Below are 20943 nucleotides of genomic sequence, written 5' to 3' on the forward strand. Positions count from 1 at the left end.
GAGACTTTCTCTGTGGTCTAGCATGTGGTCTATCTTGGAGAATGATCCATGTGCACTTGAGAAGAATGTATATCCTGCTGTATTTGGATATAATGTTCTACATATGTCTATTAGGTCCAGATCCACTAGTATATTGTTCAATGTCTTTATTTCTTTATTGATTCTGTGTTGAGATGTTTGGTCTAATGGTGATAATGGTCTATGAAAGCGCCCCCCCCCCCCCCCGATAATTGTAGAGGCATCTATTCCTTTACTTAGTTTATCCAGTGTTTGCCTCACTTATTTGGAGAGGCCCTGGTTAGGAGCATCAATGTTTATGATTCTTCTTTCTTCTTGAAAGATTCCCCTTTTTACTAATATGTAGTGCCCAATTTTGTCTCTCACAATAATTTTACATTTAAAGTCTATTTTGTCTGATATTAATATAGCTACTCCTGTCCTTTTTTGTTGTTTGCTTGTAAGATTGCTTTCCAGTCATTCACTTTCAACTTCCTTGAATGCCTGGGTCTAAGATGGGTTTCTTGTAGACAGCATATATATTGGTTCTGTTTCCTTATCCATTCTGCCAATCTGTGTCTCTTGACAGATGAGTTTAATCCATTCACATTCAGTGTTATTACTCTCAAGGAATTACTTGCATTAGCCATATTTTCTTTGGATTTGTGTATGTTATATGTTGTTTTTATTTCTCTGTTTTGTCTTTTTGGTTTTTCTTACTGTCTCCTCTAAATCTGTCTCTCCTGTTCTTTTCTTTTTTTACTCCTGCAGAACTCCCTTTAGTGTTTCTTGAAAGACAGGTTTCTTGTTGGTGTACTCTCTTAGTTTCTGTTTATTTGTGAATATTTTTAACTCTCCATCATTTTTGAATGCCAACTTTGCTGTATAGAGTATTCTTGGCTGGAAATGTTTTTTCTTTTAGTACCTTTTCTATGTCATACCACTGCCTTCTTGCCTCCATGGTTTCAGATGAGAAATCAGCACTTAATCCTATCGAACTTCTTTTGTATGTGATGGTTTTTTTTTCTCTTGCTGCCTTTAGTATTTTCTCATTGTCTTCAGCATTGGATAATTTAGCAAGTATATGTCTTGGGGTAGGCCTGTTGGTATTTATACTGTTTTGGGTGTGTTGTGCTTTCAGGACATGTACATCCATCTCTCTCAATAGGTTTGGGAAGTTTTCAGCCATTATTTCCTCCAGCACCCCTTAGTCCCCTTTCCCTTCTCTTCACCTTCTGGGATGCCTATAATGTGCATCGTTATGTTTTTATTTTTCATTGTTATTCAGATCCCTAAGACCCTGCTGGATTTTTTCTTTTTATCTATCAATTCTGCTATCTCTTTGATTTCAGAGGTAGTGGTCTTCCATATCACTAATTCTTTCCTCTGACTCTTCAAATCTGCAGTTATTTGCTGAGAGTGTAGTTTTGATTTCTAGGATTGTGCCATTTGTCACCATCATATCTGTAATCTTTTGGGTATGTTTACAATTTCTTCTGTATACTCTCCAAGTGTTTTCTTAATATCCTTAATCTCTTCCTTGTCTTCATTCACTTGGCCCATGATATTTGTTCGGAGAACTTTGACATGATGTTTTGTTTGATGTTCTGCTCCTCTTCCTGGTTTTTAGTTTGTTTATTGCTTTAGCCATGTCTTCCTGATTATTGGTATAGGTTTTAATTTTCGGTGCTGTCTGGTCATCATTTTATCTTTTGGGTTTGTTCAGTTGATTAGCTTCTCTCTCTAGTCTTGGGGTTTATTTAGGTGCTGTTTGTCTGTGTGTTGTTTTCTCTTTGACATTTTGTTCTTCTTATTCTATTCCCTGTTGTTGCCTAAGTTCCTCTGAGGGAAAATTATTATGGCCAAGAAAGTAAAAGAGGTAAGAAAAAAGTACAATAGCAGTATTGATAGTAAATATTAGCACAAGAACCATGTAAGACATAGGAGAATGAATACTAAACTCACGTATGCTATGTAGAGTTATAAGAGTAAGAAAGTGGAGAGCCTGCAATGAGATGGGAAACTGAATATGGAGCAAAATAGAGTATGAATTAAAAAACCAGTGTGATCAGAAGAGAGGGAAAGAGAAAAGAAAGGACAATAACAAAAAGTGAGTGAAAGAGAGAAAACAGAATAGAGGTGTTAGAAGTAATAAGTAGGCTCTGTCGTGGTCCCTCATGGAGAAGCAGCAGTCTGCCAAGTGCAATGGCAAGGACCAGGAAGGAATGAGGGTCCAACAGTGACCCCCTGATACTAATGACTATGCTTGTGAGCCTATACACCTGAAATAAGAACAAGGCCTAGAGCAGCACTGTGCCTAAGGGTTCCCTCCTGACAGCCTCCACGTTACTCAAATGTGGCCAGTCTCAAAGCCAAACTCAGCATGTAAATGCACTGCCTTCCTCCCAGCGTGGGACATGACACCTGGGGATGAGCCTCCCTGGCACCGAGGGATCACTTCCAAGTACCAGCTGATGACGTAACTAGAAAATGACCTTGAATTAAAGGTTCAACGTGGACCAGCAGAATATCCCTTTCTACATACAATAACAGGAGTTAAAAATGCTGTTTGACCTAAAGTAAGGGGGAAATGGAAAGGACAAATGAGTTTATATGGCTATGAGTCTCTAAAAAAGACTCTGGAGGTTGTCAGAAGGATTGCCCTTATGCACACATGAGCAGAGTCCCAGAGACAGATAAGGTAGATACAACCCCAGATATTGGTTCTTTTGAGGGCTAAAGAGACCCACAGGTTCTATGGTCATGGCAGATGGAGTTCACTGCTATGCCAGTTGGCCCTTCTTTGGAGCTGGTGTTTCTGTGTGATGGAGCTGGACTCAGATGTGATCTCTTTTCACAAGCCTTTCATGCTACTTTACTGGAATTGTAGTTGGTGCTGGGGTTTAAGATATATGTAGGGGATTTGAATCTCTGGACTGACAATATGATAGCCAGGCCCTGAGCCTCAACAGACTTCAGTTTCTACACTCTGATTTATTGGACTTACCCCACTCAGCTAACATGGAGTTGAAGAACATCAACCACCACACCATGGAGCCTAGAGTGTCTACAACTGAAAGCAGGAGGATTGCATCCATTATCCGTGTCGAATCTAAGCCCCCTCTTGACATAGATGTGGAATGGACACAACCAAGCCAAGGTCCACAGGAAGGAGGAATACAGTAAGGATTAGAGTAGACTTAATGATATTCTATTCATGAACTATTGTGGTTAATAATCAAGAAAATGTGGCATTGGTGTGGGAAAAGTGGCCATGGTGGCTGCTGGGGGTGGGGAATGGGAGGAAGAGATGAGATGTGGAGGCATTTTCGGGACTTGGAGTTGTCCTGAGTGGTGGTGCAGGGACAATTGCCAGGCATTGTATGTCTTCCCATGGCCCACTGGATGGAACATGGTAGAGCGTGGGCTATGGTGTGGACCATAGGCCATGGGGTGCAGCGATGTCCACACATGTACTCACCAGATGCAATGGATGTGTCATGATGATGGGGGAGACTGTTTCTGTGGGGGGAGTGGTGGGGTGGGTGAGGTGGGGGTTAATGGGGACCTCATATTTTTTGAATGTAATATTTTTTAAAAAAGAATAAATAAATTAAAATAAAAAAAATAAGTAGGAAAAATTGGGGGTTATACAGAGAGAGGTAGAATGAGCAACAACAGAGCAACAACAGAAGATGGAAAAAAGAAAGATGTAAAGGAAAAGTGATAGCATTCAAAACCAAAATCAGTATACACAGAAAAGAGGATATTGAGGATGAGGGAGCATAACAAACAAGAAACACTGCCTGCAGCACTTAATAGAAAAAAAAAGGTCTGTGGAAGATAAAAGAAAGGAAACACAAGAAAACAAATGAACAACAACAAAAGAAAAAAAAAAACCCAGATAAGCCCTCAAGCAAGGAGTTATCTTTACATCTGAATAAACTGCTTAAGAATCTGTCCTTCCCCCTTTCTCCCTTCCTCATTTTCCTCTTTCCCAGGGCAGCAGGAAGCCCCTGTAAGAGCTCCCCTCCAGGATTCAAATGGGACCCTGCCAAACCAACTCATTATTCTCAGTCTCTTTAGGAGCTAGCACCCATACCTTGCTGGGAACCCTAAATATACTGTTGGAAGCCTACTAAGCACATTGTACTGTCCCCCTTCCTTAGGTGTGTTGCTCAGGACTAGTTAATTGCCTTACTCCACCTTCTCCCAGACAAACTTTCCCTATACCAGGGCATTTAGTTAAATCAGGGAGCCTCAGAAAATTCACCTCTCTTCTCTTCCTAGCCTCTCTTGAAGCCAAACAGCATGCTCCCCCAAGCTCACAAAAGGCAGTCCAGACAATTGGACACACTCCTCAGGTCCTTCTGCACCTCTCACCAGAACCCTCCCACTCTTGGAGTTTGTCTGAGACCAGTGGGCTCAGGAATGCCATGGTTTGGGGAGATCTGCATACAGGGAATGCTGGCTCAGGGAACATGGGCTCAGGGAACACAGATTTGGGAAGCAAGGTGCTCGGGAATGCTACTATGTGACCGGCAGTGTTCAGGGGATGCTGCAACTATCAGCCCTAGGGGAAGGGTTTAGTCTTCTGAAAGCTTTGCACAAATGACAGAAAACACTGGTTTTACCTTGAGCAAACACCCCTTTTGTCACACTCTCTCCAGATCAATGTCCAGAAACCTCTGCTTTTTAGGTTCCCAAAACAGCTCACTTGGGCAGGATTCTGTCCCCACTCAGCTGGTTTTTTTGCAGGAGAGATGATGAGGGTGCATTTACTTGGATGCCATCTTGTCCTGTCCCCTCTATTAATTATTCAAAGTTGTGTATTGAAGTTTCCAACTTTTTTGTAGCACTATCTATTTCATCTTTCCGTTTTTTGCCGTATAGCATCATATGTTTGGGATTCTGTTGTGAGGTATATATATGTTTATTCTTGTTATATCTTTTTGTTTGATTGAATCTTTGTATCAATATAAAACCCTCTTCTTTGTCTCATGTAATTTTTTTTTTTAAGTAGTGGGGCTGGGGATTGAACATGGGACCTCTTATGTGGGCAGCTGGTACTCAACCACTGAGCCACATTGGCTTCCCTCAGTTGTTTTTTTTTTGTTTCACTGATTGCTTGCTTTTGTTTTTTCAGGAGGCACCAGGAAATGTTTCTGGGACCTCACATGTGGGAGGTGGAAGCTCAACCACTATTTTTAAAAAATTTATTTATTTATTTCTCTCCCTTTTCCCCCTTACCCCCTTACCCTCCCCCCCGGTTGTCTGTTCTCTGTGTCTATTTGCTGCGTCTTCTTCTTTGTCCGCTTCTGTTGTTGTCAGCGGCATGGGAATCTGTTTCTTTTTGTTGCTTTATCTTGTTGTGTCAGCTCTCCGTGTGGATGGTGCCATTGTTAGGCAGGCTGCACTTTCTTTTGCACTGGGCGGCTCTCCTTAAGGGGCGCACTCCTTGTGCGTGGGGCTCCCCTACACGGGAGACACCTCCTGCGTGGCACAGCAGTCCTTGCGTGCATTAGCACTGCACATGGGCCAGCTACACATGGGTCAAGGAGGCCCGGGGTTTGAACCATGGACCACCCATGTGGGAGATGGACGCCCTAACCACTGGGCCAAGTCCGTTTCCCGGGAGCTCAACCACTTGATCCACATCTGCTCCCTTATCTTTTTATTTATAGTGTATTCTTTCTAAGAATGTTATACTGACTCCTGCTCTCTTTTGATTACTCTTTGTGTGGAGTATTTTTTCACCCTTTACTGACAGTGTTTTTGTGTTTTGTATCTAAAGTGAGTCTCTTATAGACAGCATATAGATGGATCATGCTCTTTCACCCAATCTACCAATCCCTGCCTTTTAATAGGGTAGTTTAATCCATGGAGATTCAAGGTAATAACTGAGTAGGAAGGTTTTACTTCTGCCATTCAGCCATTTGTTTTCTGTGTCTTATATGTTTTTGTTCCACAATTATTCCATTACTGCCTTTTTAAAATTCCTACCCCATCTCCACACCAGAAATGTCTCCCTCATCTCTTAGCTCATTGTTGTTTACTTTTTTTCCCTTGTTGTCTGCTCATTGTCCATTTGTTTTTTCTTTAGGAGGCATCAGGAACTGAGCTGGGGACCTCCCATGTGGGAGCTGGATGCCCAAGTGCTTTAGCCACATTTGCTCCCCTTCTTTGTATTTAATTGCCTTATCTATCCACTTCTCTTTTCCTTTTCTATGTATTTTCAGTTGTTTTATTAGTGGTTTTCTTACTGTTTACAATGAACATCTTAAACTAATAACAACCTAGTTTGACTAGTACCAACCTAGTTTTAGTACCATACAAACTCTCTACTTCTATATATCTCCATCCCTTCTCTTTATATTGTTATGGTCTCATATTACATCTTTATATGTTGTGTGTCCTTTTAGCAAAGTGTGTGTGTTTGTATGAGTGTATAATTCTTTGGCTTCCTGAAATGATCCCTATGCAATCTCCTGCCTCATCCTCTCCCCTGCCTCAGCCTGCTGCCATATACTGTTCCAAAGTTGCCAGTCCAACCTGTTTCCAACCCATATCCATTACTGTCCAGCCCCAGCCCACTGGACAAAATCAACCTCCTTGGTCTTGTCGTGATCATGTCAGCACCACAAACCCAATGCTCTTGTCGTGATCATGTCAGCACCACAAACCCAATGCCTCAAGTATCACCCAATTCACCACAGCCCAGATGTGTGGTGGAACCCCTAGCTCACAGATCTCCCTGTCCCCATGCTTGCCCTCCCCCTTTGCTGCCTGGAGAGCTCTCATGATTCTTCAAGGCCTCCCCACCCCATCAGGTCCTTAATCTTTGGAGGGGTACACTTAATGCTTCCCTCATTCTCCTGGAGCTCCCCTCCCCACTTCCCTTCCAGAAGTCATCCTGGGGGACACATCAAGTGATCTTGCAAGATGGAGGCAACATGTCTGCCCTTGAGGGTGGATCTGGGTCTTTAAGTGCTTAGCATCTGTGCACTAACATGTATTTGCACATGCAGGAGTGTTCAAAGCCCTTTCACAGCTACTAATTCTCACAACTTCTCACGCCCCTGTAAAACCTCAGAGCATGGTCACTTTGCAGGTGGCTGACTGCACGGAGTTCATTCTAGGTAAGCTCACTCCATGCAGACTCCTTGCGTGGCCGCCGCTTCCCGCCGAAATAGACGACCAATTAGAAGGAAGACGTCGCCATAAGAATTAAACTGGCCAATTGCGATCAGTATCCCCTTGCAATGTCCTCAGTGAGGGAGGCCGAGCAACGGAAGTAACGGGGCGCCTCTGCCCCTCATCTCTCCTATTTGTCTCTTCTGTTTGAGGCACTGAATGCAATAGGCAAGGTTTATACCGTCTAGAAAGAGAACTGAAGAAAACGGTATGAGCTGAGAAGTCTTGCTTTCCCCATTTGATCATATTTTAGTTTTTACTTCCTTTTATTATTTTTAATGCAAATTGGGATAGATAGGGGTATTTTTTTTTTTTGCATGAAAGGTGGCACACCCTACCTACAATTCCACCTTATTTTTTCATTGCACAAAAATTCTGGAGTTCCCTGAATCAGCATATATGAAGAGGTTAATTATTGTTTTCAGCTGCTTAATAGACCAGTGAGTGTCCTGACCTTAGGTTCTTCCAACTGGTCCCAGTCGTTGGACACTTGGATGGTTTCCAGGGTAGTGCACATAAAGCTGCAGTGAGTCACCTATGTGGGTGCCACATCTTACAGGTGTCTGTGTACTGGGTATAGATGCCAGGAGTGGGGTGGCTCTGATTTCGTAGATGCTGTCAGATCCCCTTCCATCCGCCATAAATGAGAAGTCTTGTTTCCTCACAGCAGGGCAGGCTTCTGCTGGGCACTTGTTGAATTAATACATTACACATTCTTGGAGCCCAATCAACACTGCTGTTTTTATGCACATCCAAAGCAAGTGGTGCCCAAGAGAGAGCTTATGGGGACAGAGGCCAGAATGACCCTTGGCAGGACTTTGCAAGGTCCAGATCAAGCACTGTTTGTCCCCAATTAACTGTGCCTGATGACAGGTCACCAATGAACCTCAACTTCCTCTCCCCCCTCCAAACTTTACAAAAATTTACTGACTGGAGAGTGGGTGTAGCTCAGTGGTTGAGTGCCTACTTTGCATGTATGATCTCCTAAAAACAAATTATTATAATAATGGTCAAAGCAAACTTTCACACTCACCTGTTGTAAAAGTTGGTATAGAGGGAGAACCAGCAAGATGGTGGCTGAGTAAGGAGCTCCTAGAGTCAGCTCCTGCTACAGGGCAGTTAGTAAACACCAGAGCTCTCTGGACCTAACTGAAGCACCTTTTTGGGGGCTCCAGGAGGTCAGAAGAGCATCCTGAAATGTCCTTGGAGAGGAAGGAGGAGACTGTGCATCTGCAGAGAAGACTCATAATTAGAGTGCTCCATGCCACAGAGGCCAGTGCCCATCCTCTACCGGAAGCACAAGCCACCTCAGGAGCTCTTCCATGGCTAGAACTGAAAGCTCCACTTCACCAAAACAGAGCAGGAAGAGATGGTTGGACACCAATTTCAGCTATGATGAAGAAATTCAGTGGGCTACAGTATGATCCTGAGAACAGCTAAGGTTTGAGGCTGTCCAGGTCAGAAAGAGGCCAGAGCTGCCATCTCAACTCTGTGCCTGGCACGAGGGGACTTGGGGTGGACTGAGAATCCCAGTGCTGGTGGGGACCAGTTTCTTCCCATTGAGAATATATTGCAGGTCTAGCCTAGGCTCCAGTGCCACCTCCAGCAGGGAGGAAGCTGTGGGGACCTGTGCCAGCCTCCCCGGAAAATTACCGGCCAAGCCATAGAGAATGGTAATCATCCTACTCTGGTGCACAAGCAACCTCAGGAGCTGTTCTGTGATGGGAACTGGAAGCTCCATTTCCCAGAAATAGGGGAGGAGGACACAGTTGGCTGCCAGTTACAGCTACTGATTAGGAGACTTTGCTGGCTAAGAGATAACCCTGGGAACAGCTGGGGTGAGAACCAGCACAAGCCAGAAAGGCCACTAGCCACCATTCTGACTCTGTCCCCAGCCTGAGGGGAAGCTGGGCTGACTGAAACTCTCAGAGTCAGTAGAAACCAGATTCTTTCACACAGATCAGCCTGCAGCCCTAACCTAGGCTTCAGCCCCACCTCTAGTGGTGTGGAGGTTGAGGAGCCCTGCACCAGCCTACATAGGTAACTGCAGGGAACTTTGGCTGGCACAGACTGAAAATCAGAAGTCTACCAGGGCAACTGTGGTCATCTTGGACCTGCACTGCATAGATTGCTGCCCATACCTGCTGCTCCATCCCTGCCCCAGGCAGGGGAGAAAGGGATGCGAAGCTTCATCAGTCTGTCTGGGCAACTACAGTCTAGGCCTGCACATGAATTATCCCACATAGCCATGACTCTGTCCTCACCCCTGGCAAAGGAGAAAGTTGGAAGAAGCTTCATTGGTCCCTGGAGCAAAGAGGGCAGCTTGAGCCTCCACAGCTTACAGCACCAGCTACATGCTTGGCTCCTATGACATAACCAGCAAGGGAGAAACAATAGGAAGCCTTAAACTAAAGAGAAAACTGCACCCAGAAAAAATACTCTAGAAAACCAGATGCCAAGACACCATCCAAAAATTACAATCCACACCAAGAAACAGGAAGCTATGGCACACTTAAAGGAACAAGATAAGCCTCCAGATGACATAACAAGTTGAGACAACTAATCATAGATGTTCAAACAAATCTCCTTAATGAATTCAATGAGATGGCTAAAGAGATTAAGGATATTAAGAAGACATTGGGGTGGCAGTCTTGGCCCAGTGGTTAGGGCATCAGTCTACCACATGCGAGGTCCGCAGTTCAAACCCTGGGCCTCCTTGACCCATGTTGAGCTGGCCCATGGGCAGTGCTGATGCACACAAGGAGTGCCCTGCCACGCAGGGGTGTCCCCCGTGTGGGGGAACCCCACGTGCAAGAAGTGCATCCCATAAGGAGAGCTGCCCAGTGCAAACGAAAGTGCAGCCTGCCCAAGAATGGCACCACACACTCAGAGAGCTGACACAACAAGATGATGCAACAAAAAGAAACACAGATTCCCGTGCTGCTGATAACAACAGAAGCGGACAAAGAAGAAGACGCAGTGAAAAGACAGAGAGAACAGACAGCCGGGGAGGGGGTTGGGGGCAAGGGGAGAGAAATGAATAAATAAATAAATCTTAAAAAAAAAAAGAAGACATTGGATGAGCACAAAGAAGATTTTGAAAGCATACATAGAAAAATAGGAGATCTTATCTGAATGAAAAGTGCAATCAATGAAAAAAAAATATTGGAATCATTTAACAGCAGATGAGGAGGCAGAAGAAATGATTCGTGAGCTTAAAGAAATGGCCTCCGAAAGTGAACATACAAAAGAACAGATGAAGAAAATAGTGGAAAAAATTGAACAAGCTCTCAGGGAACTAAATGACAGCAAAATGTGTGCAAGCATAAATGTCATGGGTCTCTCAGAAGGAGAAAAGAAGGGAAAAGGGGCTGAAGGATTATTTAAAGAAATAATGGTAGAAAATTTCCCAACACTACTGAAGGACATAGTTATCCCTGTCCAAGAGGCACAAACAATGTACTCGCAAGCAAAAAAATTCAAATAGACCAACTCCAAGACACATACTCATCAGAATGTCAAAGGCCAAAAACAAGGAGAGAATTCTGACAGCAGCAAGAGAAAAGCAATGCATAATATATGAGGAATATCCAATAAGATTAAGTGCTGATTTCTCACCAGAAACCATGGAGGCAAGAAAACAGTTGTCTGATAAATTTAAGATACTACAAGAGAAAAAGTTCCAGCCAAGAATCTTATATCCAGCAAGAGTGTCTTTCAAAAATGAGGGCAAAATTAGAATATTCACAGATAAACAGAAGGTGAGAGAATTTCTAAGCAAGAGACCAGAATTTCAGGAAATACTAAAGGTTGTGCTAGAGCCTGAAAAGAAAAGACAGGAGAGAGGGGTCTGGAAGACAGTCTAGAAATGAAGATTATATCAATAAAAGAAACTAAAAGTATCAAAAGAGTGGTAAATTAAAATGTGACAGATAAAACTAAAATAGTCAGGAATAAACTTAACCAATGATGTAAAGCTCTTGTATTCAGAAAACTGCAACTCAGTGTTAAAACAAATTTTAAAAAATCCCTGAATAACTGGAAGAACATTCCATGCTCACGAACTGGAAGACTATATATCAGTAAGAGTAAGATGTCAATTCTAATCAAATTGATATACAGATTTAATGCAATCCCAATAAAAATTCCACCAGCATTGTGGTGTGTGGATGAAGGGGTGTTGTTTGCGAATTCTGCACATGGTCATGATTGTTTTATAAGTTTACAACTTGTCATAAAAATTATATTTAAAAAATAATAATAGGGTAGGTTGGGGGAGAAACACAAAATGTAAGATAAGAACTATGATTAGTAGTAAGGTTTTGACAGTGTTCTTTCATAGTTTGTAACAAACGTCTCATAACAATGCAAGGTGTTGGTGAAGGTTTGTTGTATGGGACCTCTGTATGATGTTATGCATGTTTGCTTTGTAAGTGCACAACTTTTACTACACACTTAATTGTTTATGTATGTTTATATATAAATGATATAAAGATAATAATAATCAGATTGGTTAGGGGAAAAATAGTGTTTAACAGTAATGTTTTGACAATGCCCTTTTAATCATCAGTTAAAAAGGTTTAAAAACTGCAAGTCGGGAAGCGGACTTGGCCCAGCGGTTAGGGTGTCTGTCTACCACATGGGAGGTCCGTGGGTCAAACCCCGGCCCTCCATGACCCATGTAGAGCTGGCCCATGTGCTGTGCTGATGCATGCAAAGAGTGCCTTGCCACGCAGGGGTGACCCCCGAGTAGAGGAGACCCACACACAAGGAATGCACCCCATAAGGAAAGCTGCCCAGTGTGAAACAAAGTGCAGCCTGCCCAGGAATGGTGCTACACACAGAGAGCTGATGCAGCAAGATGATGCAACAAAAAGAGGCACAGATTCCCATGCCACTGACAACAACAGAAGTGGACAAAAACAAGAACACACAGCAAATGGACACAGAGAACAGACAACTGGGGTGGTGGGGGAAAGGGGAGAGAAATAAAATAAAATAAATCTTTAAAAAATGTTGCAAGTTATTGGGGGTAGGGTGAGGTGTTATATAAGTTTGCTTGATGTTATATGTTTGTTTTGTAAGTTCACAACTATTATACATTTCTTGTTCATGTATGTTTATGTATGAGTGATATAGTTCAATAAATTAAAAAAAAATTTAAAAAGCAGGTGTAGAGGCTGCTTTTATTGGTCATTGCACAGTTGAAAACAAGCTGCTCAAATGTTTGTTTTATTTTTGTTTCTTTAGAGATGAATTACTCCACAGGCAAAGGAAAGGGATCCTCTTTTACCCACCATGTAAACAGATGTTTCAGGATTAGAAAAGAAATTTGTGGAGTTCACCATTTTTAAGAGCTGTTATTGTTAGCAAAACCTTTGTCTTAAAAAAAGGAAAAAAATGAAAATGATTAAGTAATACTGTCAAAAGAGCTATGAGCCATGTTTTTGTTGGGATGAGATGATCTTTTCAAGTTGAAATGCCTGACTTTAAAAGTTCTAATTTAACTTAAATTTATTTAAACAGGAAATTTTCCCAATCGGTGGGAGATGTGGGATATTGCTGTGAATATAAGCTCAAATAACTTCTACAGTTTTTTCTCCGAGCATACGTTGGGCAATCAGGGACTTTTCCTTTGTGTTGTTAGAAGGATTTGCATCTCGAGATGAATTTAACGCTAATCTCAGCAGCAGAAATTGTGCCTAATCCTACTTATCACAAAGTTGATTACTTTCTGAAGAATTTGTCCCTGAGTGCAGTCCATGTTGAAAACTAAGGGTAACTTTTTTTTTTCTGTCTCAGTACTCCAGTTTGGTTAGAATCAGATTGAGACTGTTAGCTATAACTTAGTTTTCTTAGGCCTACTAAGGATAAGGCAGAAGTAGAATTTCTGGGCTTCTAGACTGTTCCTCTTATGAGCCAGGGGGTACTAAAGCCAGTCTAGAAAATTATAAACAACTGGAAATAGCCTAAGATTTCTGAACTGTAATGTGATCATAATTATATGGTGTAAAAATAATACCTTTAAGTGAACTGGATCATGATATGGCCTTATTTTTTTAAAGATTTTAAAAAATTTATTTCTCTTCCCTTCCCCCCGAGTTGTTTGCTGTGTCCATTCAGTGTGTGCTCTTCTGTATCTGCTTGTATTCTTGTTAGTGGCACCCAGAATTCGTGTCTCTTTTTGTTGCATCATCTTACTGCAAAAGCTCTCCATGTGTGCGGCGCCATTCCTGGGCAGGCTGCACTTGTTTCAAATGGGGTGGCTCTCCTTATGAGGCACACTCCTTGCATGTGGGACTTCCCTATGCAGGGGACACCCCTGCCTGGCATGGCACTCGTTGCTTGCATCAGCACTGTGCATGTGCCAGCTCCACATGGGTCAAGGACGCCCTGGGTTTGAAACTTGGGCCTTCCATGTGGTATGTGGATGCCCTATTCATTGGGCCAAATCCACTTCCCAATATGGCCAATTTTAATTGTCTATTTTATTTTATTCTGGTTCTATCTTCTTGTGTGAGTTTTCATAATTTTCCTTGTTATCATTTTAACATCTGTAAGATTAGTAATATGTTCCTTATCATTCCTGATATTAGCACTTTGTGTCTTCTTTTTCTTGATCAATTTAAAGAAAGGTTTATCAATATTATTGTAAATATTAATATATTCTATTCACTACAGTCCATAGTTTGCTTTAGGTATATTTTTGTTCCCATGTCACCCTATTACTATTACCTTTGTTTTAGTTTGCCAAAGGCTGCTGATGCAAAGTACCAGAAATGTGTTGGATTATTAGGTGATTTGTTAGGGGTAAATGCTTTCAGTTTCAAGGTTGCAAAATATCCAAATCAAGGCACCATCAGAGTTGCTTTCCACCAAAGTCGGCTACTGTTGATCCTGTTGTACAGCCACGTGGAGAAGCAAGATGGCCATTGATCTCTGCAGAGGTCTCTGCCTTCCTCTCTGGAATCTACTGTCTTCTGGAGATCAGCTGTGGGCAACCAGGCATATGGCTTGTCTCTTTCCAGGTCTCCTCTATCAGAATAGGCTTCTCCACTTTCTTCCTGAGATAGCTAGAAGCTGTCAGGCATATATCTCATCTCTCCCTGGGATTCAGCTCTTTGAGCCTCTCAGGGGCTTCTCTCTTGCATCTCAGTTGTGGGTAAAACTTAGTCCATTTTCTCACATTGCAGGATCAAATATGGCAACTTCCTTTTGCTGAGAGTCTCTAGACCCAGCCAGAGGGCAGAGCCTCAATCTGAGTCATGCCTCATTGATGTAGTCCGGTGACAGGGTCTCACATTCACATGTGAATTCACATTCACATTCACATGAATGGATTAGTTCAGAAACAATCTTTCTGAATTTCAAACTGCCACAACCATGTAATTATAACATGCATTTGTTTTAATTCATTGAAGAACATTCTTATATTTGTACCACTGACCGTAGTCATTGTTCACAACAGGGCTCACTATGTTACACAGTCCCATGTTTCATCCTCTAGCTTTCCTTTTAGTGACATACATGACCCTAAACTTGCCCTTTCAACCACAATCACACCCTCATATTAGCACTGTTAATTACACCCACTCTAATGGGCTGTCATCACCTCTCTCTCCATTTCCAAACATTTACAATCAATGTTATTACAAATTCTACAAAATTGATTGTCAGCTCCCCATTTTCTACCCTCATTCTATCTTCTGGTGAACCATATTCTAGATATTGACTCCATGAGATTGCTCATTATATTTAGTTCACTAGTGAGATCATCCAATATTTGTCCTTCTGTGTCTGAGTTATTTCACGCAACATAATGTCCTCAGGGTTCATCCATGTTGTCACACACATCAAGACTCCTTTTTTTTTCTTACAGTGGAATAATATCCATCATATGTATAAAGCACATTTTGTTTATCCATTCATCATTTGATAGGCACTTCCATACTTTTACTGATGTAATCTTCCTTTCTATAATTTCTTCCATGCCTCTCTCTCTTGTCTTCTCTTTTCAGGCTGTAGAACTCCCTTTAGTGTTTCCTACAAAGCCTGTCTCTTGGTTACACACTCCTTCAGTTTCTATTTATCTGTGAATATTCTAAACTTCTCATTTTTGAAAGACAGTCTTTTTTAAAAAAATTTATTTCTCTTCCCCCTTCCCCCCAGTTGTCTGCTCTCTGTGTCCATTTGCTGTGTGTTCTTGTATTACCGCTTCTATTCTTATCAGTGGCACCGGGAGTCTGTTTCTTTTCATTTTTTCATCTTGTTGCATTAACTCTCTGTGTGTGTGGTGCCACTCCTGGGCAGGCTGCACTTTCTTTCATGCTGGGCTGCTCTCCTTACAGGGCGCACTCCTTGTGCATGGGGTTCCCCTATGTGGGCGACACTCCGGCATGGCATGGCACTCCTTGCATGCATCAGGACTGCACGTGGGCCAGCTCCACATGGGTCAAGGAGGCCTGGGCTTTGAACCATGGACCTCACATGTGGTAGACAGATGCCCTATCCACTGGGCAAAGCCCGCTTCCTTTGAAAGACGGTCTTGCTGGATATAAGATTCTTGGCTGGAGGTTTTTTCCTTTCAGTATCTTAAATGTATCATGGGTTCTGATGAGAAATCAGCATTTCATCTTATTGGGCATCCCTTGTATGTGATGAATTTCTTTTCTCTTGCTGCTCTGAGGATTTTCTCTTTATTTTTGTCATTTGACATTCTGGTTAGTATGTGTCCTGGAGTATGTCTATTCAGATGGGAGTATATTGTGCTTCTTGGCCTGGGAAAGGATAGCTGTGCCTTTCAATTGAGTTTGGAAATTCACTACCATTATTTCCTCAATATTCCTTCTGCCTCTTTTCTCTTTTCTTCTCCTTCTGTGCAACCCATGACAAGCATGTTTGTATGTCTCTTGCTGTAATTTAGTTCTCTTGGACTCTGTTGAATTTTTTCCCATTCTTTTCTTTATCTGTTCTTTTATATGTTTGCTTTTGGAGGCCCTCTTTTTAAGCTCAGTGATCCTTTCTCTTGCCCCTTCAAATCTTGTTATATGCCTCCAGGGTATTTGCAATTTCATTCATTGTGTCTTTCATTCCTATAAGATCTGCTGCTTTTCTATGTTTGTTTTCAAAGTCTTCTTTGTGCTCATCCAGTGTCATCTTAGTATCCTTTATCTCTTTAGCCATCTCATTGGATTTATTAAGGAGATTTACTTGAACATCTATGATTAGTTTTCTCAACTCCTTTATGTCATCTGGAGGCTTAGTTTCTTCCTTTGGTCCCTATCCTATTTCTTGGTTTGAGTGGAAAATATTTGTTTGTATTTTAGCATCTGATTTACTTGATATATTTATTCTGGGCTCCTTTTCTCTCTTTACTCTAGGGCTTTCTTTTTGATTGGCTTTCTGCTACTGCCCTTGTTTGATACTTGGTTCAACTTAATTTGGAACTTTATAGTGGCTTGTGTTTAGCCAATCTAAATTTTTTTTCAGCTCTTCATCTGTTTCTTCTACCTCCTCCCTTGCTATTTGTGGAGTAGAGCCATGGAGGCAGTTGGTACTGTAAGCCGTGGAGGCTAAAGGTGCCCATGTTGCCCTAGGAACTGATGAGGCTTCTTCCAGCTTTCTCCCCTGCAAGGAGAAGGGACTGAGCAACAGCTGTGTGCAGTAATCCAGTCTGTGTAATCCAAGACCTGATATAAATATAGTTGCCTGGAGAGACTGATGAAGTGCCATACCCCTTCCTCTACTTCCTGGGGTGGGGATGAAGCTGCAGAAGTGGGCATTAAACTTAACCATGAAGATCAAAATTGCTTGCAGTTGCTCAAAGCACCTGACATTCCTCCCCTGTCAGGGTCGAGGATAGAGCCACATCTGTGCACAACAATCTTGTCTGTGTAGGCTAAAGGTAACTGCAGTGCCCAGAGAAGCTGAGGAAGCACTGACCCTCTTCTTCCTTGTCATGGGTGGGGATGGAGCCACAACGGTACCCAACAGCCTAGTCTGTGCGAGCCATAAGCGACTGAAGTTGGCCGGTGAGCCTGCGGGAGTCTAGCCCTCTTTCTCTCTGTGAGAGGCAGGGATGGAGCCACAGAAGTATCCAACAGTCTAGTTCATGGGGGCCAAATGCAGCTATGGTTGCCCAGAGGCTCTGGGAAAATACCACCTCGCACACCATCCTATCAGGCGGGTGGGGATGGAGCCACCAGTGTCCAACCATCTAGTCCATATAGGCCAAAAGTGCCTGCAGAACCCCAGAGATGCTGAGGAAACACTGCCTACACTCCTTTCCTATTGGAGGCAGACATGTAGTCACATGGGTGCTCAGCAATCTAGTTTGTGTAGACTGAAAGTGTCTATAGTTGCCTAGAGATGCTGGTGCAAGTCCTCTTAGCTTCCTCCCCATCAGAGATGGGGTTGGATCCTAGGCTAGGGCAGTAAATTGATCTGGGTGGACAGAAGCCAGTACCTACCATCACTGTGATTTTCAGTTAACCCTGCCTGCCACCAATTGCTGGAAGTTGGTGATAAATGGAGGCTGCCGATCTCTTTCCATTAGGTTCAAACTTTAGCCATTCTTAGTGTTGGACTTCAGCGGGCCTATTTTAATACTCATTGGCTAAACTCCACTCCAGCTGGGCAATAGCTCTTGAGCTGCCAGTGGTGGATGGGCTTACTCAAGAATCTTCACTGCAGAGTGACAGTATCCCCCTTCTGTTCATCCAAGGATATGGCAGGATGCTCTTTTTGTCTTCTGGTGCCCCAACATGTGATTAAGATAATTCTGGGGGCTCTGGAGACACCCAGGCACTATGGTCAGGGCAGCTAGCTCATGAGTTTGGTGCCTTGCCAGTTGGCCATACTTTGGGATTTGTGCTCCCTAGTGTGACAGAACTGGACTAAGTTATGGTTTCCCTACACATGACTCTTGGGTCCCTGTTGTTTCAACCTATAGTTGGTTCTGGAGTTGGAGGTATACGCCCAAGAGATTTGAATCTTTGGGCTGTCCATGTCCCAGCTGGGTCCTGAGCCTCAATGGAGTTGCAACAGCTACTCTCCAGTTCATTGGACTTGCCAGGACATCTAACAAGGAGGGATGGACAACCACCATACCAAGGAACCAGGAGGGTCTACAACTGCCAGCAAGAGAGTCCCATCCATCAGTTGTATGGGGCTGAAGCCCCCTCTGAGTTAGAGGTGGAGTGGGTATCACCATCCCATAATCCTCAAACTTGGGGAATGAGCTGTGGCCTAGGGTGGACTTCCTGGTATTCTACTATAGACTTATTATGATTCTAGTAATGGAAGAACTTATATCACTGTTGTGGAGGCAGTGGCCACTGGAGGTTATGAGATCAGGTAGAGGGATAGCAGGTGTAATAAGGGGGCTTTTTCAGAACTTGGGAATTGTCCTGAATGACATTGCAATGACAGATACAGGTCACTGAACATCTTGCCATAACCTACAGAATTGTATGGGAGTGTAAACTACAATGTGAACTAAAATCCATGCTTAGTGACAGTACTTCAAAATGTGTTCATCAATTGCAATCAATGTACCACACTAATGAAGGATATTGTTTAAGAGGGCAAATGTAGGTGATGTGGGGAGCAGGGCACAAGGGATTCCCTTATATTTTTTATGTAACATCTATATACTCTAGTGTCTTTTAAAAAAATTAAAAATTACCAAAAATAAAGATAGCTCTGACTGATTACTAACTGCACTGTAGTGTGAGCTGACTCTTACAGCGCCTTACTTGCTGCCATCTTGCCCCTCCCTTGTCAGATGCCTTTTCTGGGTCTATCAAAATGATCATATGCTTTTTCACCTTTGATTTGTTATTGTGGTATATTACATTAATTGATTTGCTTATGTTGAACCACCCATGCATACCTGGTATGAACCCACTTGATCATGGTGTATAATTCCTTTGATGTGCTGTTGGAATCTATTTGAAAGTATTTTATTGAGGGTTTTTGCATTTATATTGATTAGAGAGATTGGTCTATTGGCTTTATTTTAGTCTAGTATCTTTATCTGTTATGGAGTTAGGGTGACGTTGTCTTCATAAATGAGTTAGGTAGTGTTCTCTTCAATAATTTGGAATAGTGTGAGAAGGACTGGTTTTAATTCCTCTTGGAATGACTGGTAAAATTCACTTGTGAAGCCTTCTAGTCCTGGGATTTTCGATGTTGTGAGGTTTTCTTCCTTAAAAATTCTTATTTAAACATATTCATATACCATACAGTTGATCTAAAGTATATAATCAGTGGCATTTGGTATAATCACAGAGTTGTGCATTCATCACTTCAGACAATATTAGAGCATTTTCATCTTCTCCCCCAAAAAAGGAAACAACATAAAACAAAAACATATGCACAAAAAACCTACCCCTTCATAACCACCCCTCAGTCTCTCTATCCTTCCCCTGCCATATAAAAATTTCTAATCTATTTCTGTCTTTTTAATTTATTTGCCTTCATATTTTGTATAGATGGAATTAAACAATGTATATTACTTTTTCCCCAATATAAACACCAATTTTATTCCTAATAATCCCACAATTTAAAAAAATATTTCTTAAACTCTTTATAAAAAGTACCCCAGATATCATATCTGGAAATTGCTTTGCACCTAAATACTATCTTAGTTGAACTGAAACAATCCAAAAATGCAATAGTATCTACAGATTTCATTTAAACAGTTTAAAAATAAAAACCTTTCTATTTATATTTCATGATAAATGATACTACTGATACCTTCCCTTGGTAGAATTTTACTTTCATATCTTTTAGTTTTACAAATATGGAGCACATATATAATATATATAACTAACAAGCCCATCTAATGGCTTGCATTGGAGACCCGGGAGTTGCATTTTGCTAAACCCAAATTGAACAGAGTTGAATTTAGGTTCTTACAGAGAAAGACATGCTCTGGACATGTTGTTCTTGGTATTTCTTGAAGCATCAGATGAATTGTAAAGAGTTGAAAGTGCTACTTATTACTCTTGATTTTTTAAAGTTCCTATAGAACAACACTAGGCTTTTCTAGTATTTGGTTTTTGTGGTTTGAAGCAACACGGACCAAGAATGAAAAAATAAAGTATTGCTACAGGATTCCAGAAAAGGCTGCAAGAATTAGAGTCCACTGTCATCCAAAGCAAACTATCGATGACATTGGACAAGAATCCTTTACTGGATAGTCTTAGATGGCTTAATATTACTGGTTCAGCTTGATTTCTCCAAAGCAAGGTTTTTCCTTCATCTGTCTTCAAATCCAACAAAGAGAATCAGATGTCTGAGCCAGATAATCAGCATATTAAAATTACTCTCTCCCAGCTTCCTATGTTACACTGCTTCTTTACTATGCTATTTCAGCTTTGAGTGGCTGCTTTGAGAACAGTTAATGTTGATAAAAATCTCAGTGGTAAATAAAATATAAGAATACTTCATGAATTTGCATGTCATCCTTATGTAGGCACCCTGCAAATCTTCTCTGCATCAATCCAGTTTTAGTGTATGTGCTGCCAAAGTGAGCACTGTATTACTTATTGCATACTTTTATTTGACTTTCTTCTTTTTCCCTTTATAACATTTATTTATTTCTCTCCACCCCCTTGTTGTTTTTCACTTGCTGTGCTTGTTTCCCTTCCTTGTTTCCTTAGGAGGTACTGGGAGCTGAACCTGGGACCTCTGATGTGGGAGGGAGGTACCTATTCATTTGAGCCACCTCCACTTCCTGCTTTTGTT

At 41.9% G+C, this 20943-nt stretch overlaps 1 non-coding gene across 1 annotated transcript; it reads right to left on the reverse strand.

Annotated features, from left to right (window-relative positions):
• Positions 1–20626: 20626 nt before the first annotated feature.
• LOC131274697 (U6 spliceosomal RNA) lies at positions 20627–20733 on the reverse strand. Its single transcript, XR_009181986.1, has one exon. It is a non-coding gene; the product is annotated as a U6 spliceosomal RNA (small nuclear RNA).
• Positions 20734–20943: the final 210 nt, after the last annotated feature.

This window comes from Dasypus novemcinctus, chromosome 19 (assembly GCF_030445035.2).
Source record: "Dasypus novemcinctus isolate mDasNov1 chromosome 19, mDasNov1.1.hap2, whole genome shotgun sequence".
Lineage (NCBI taxonomy): Eukaryota > Metazoa > Chordata > Mammalia > Cingulata > Dasypodidae > Dasypus > Dasypus novemcinctus.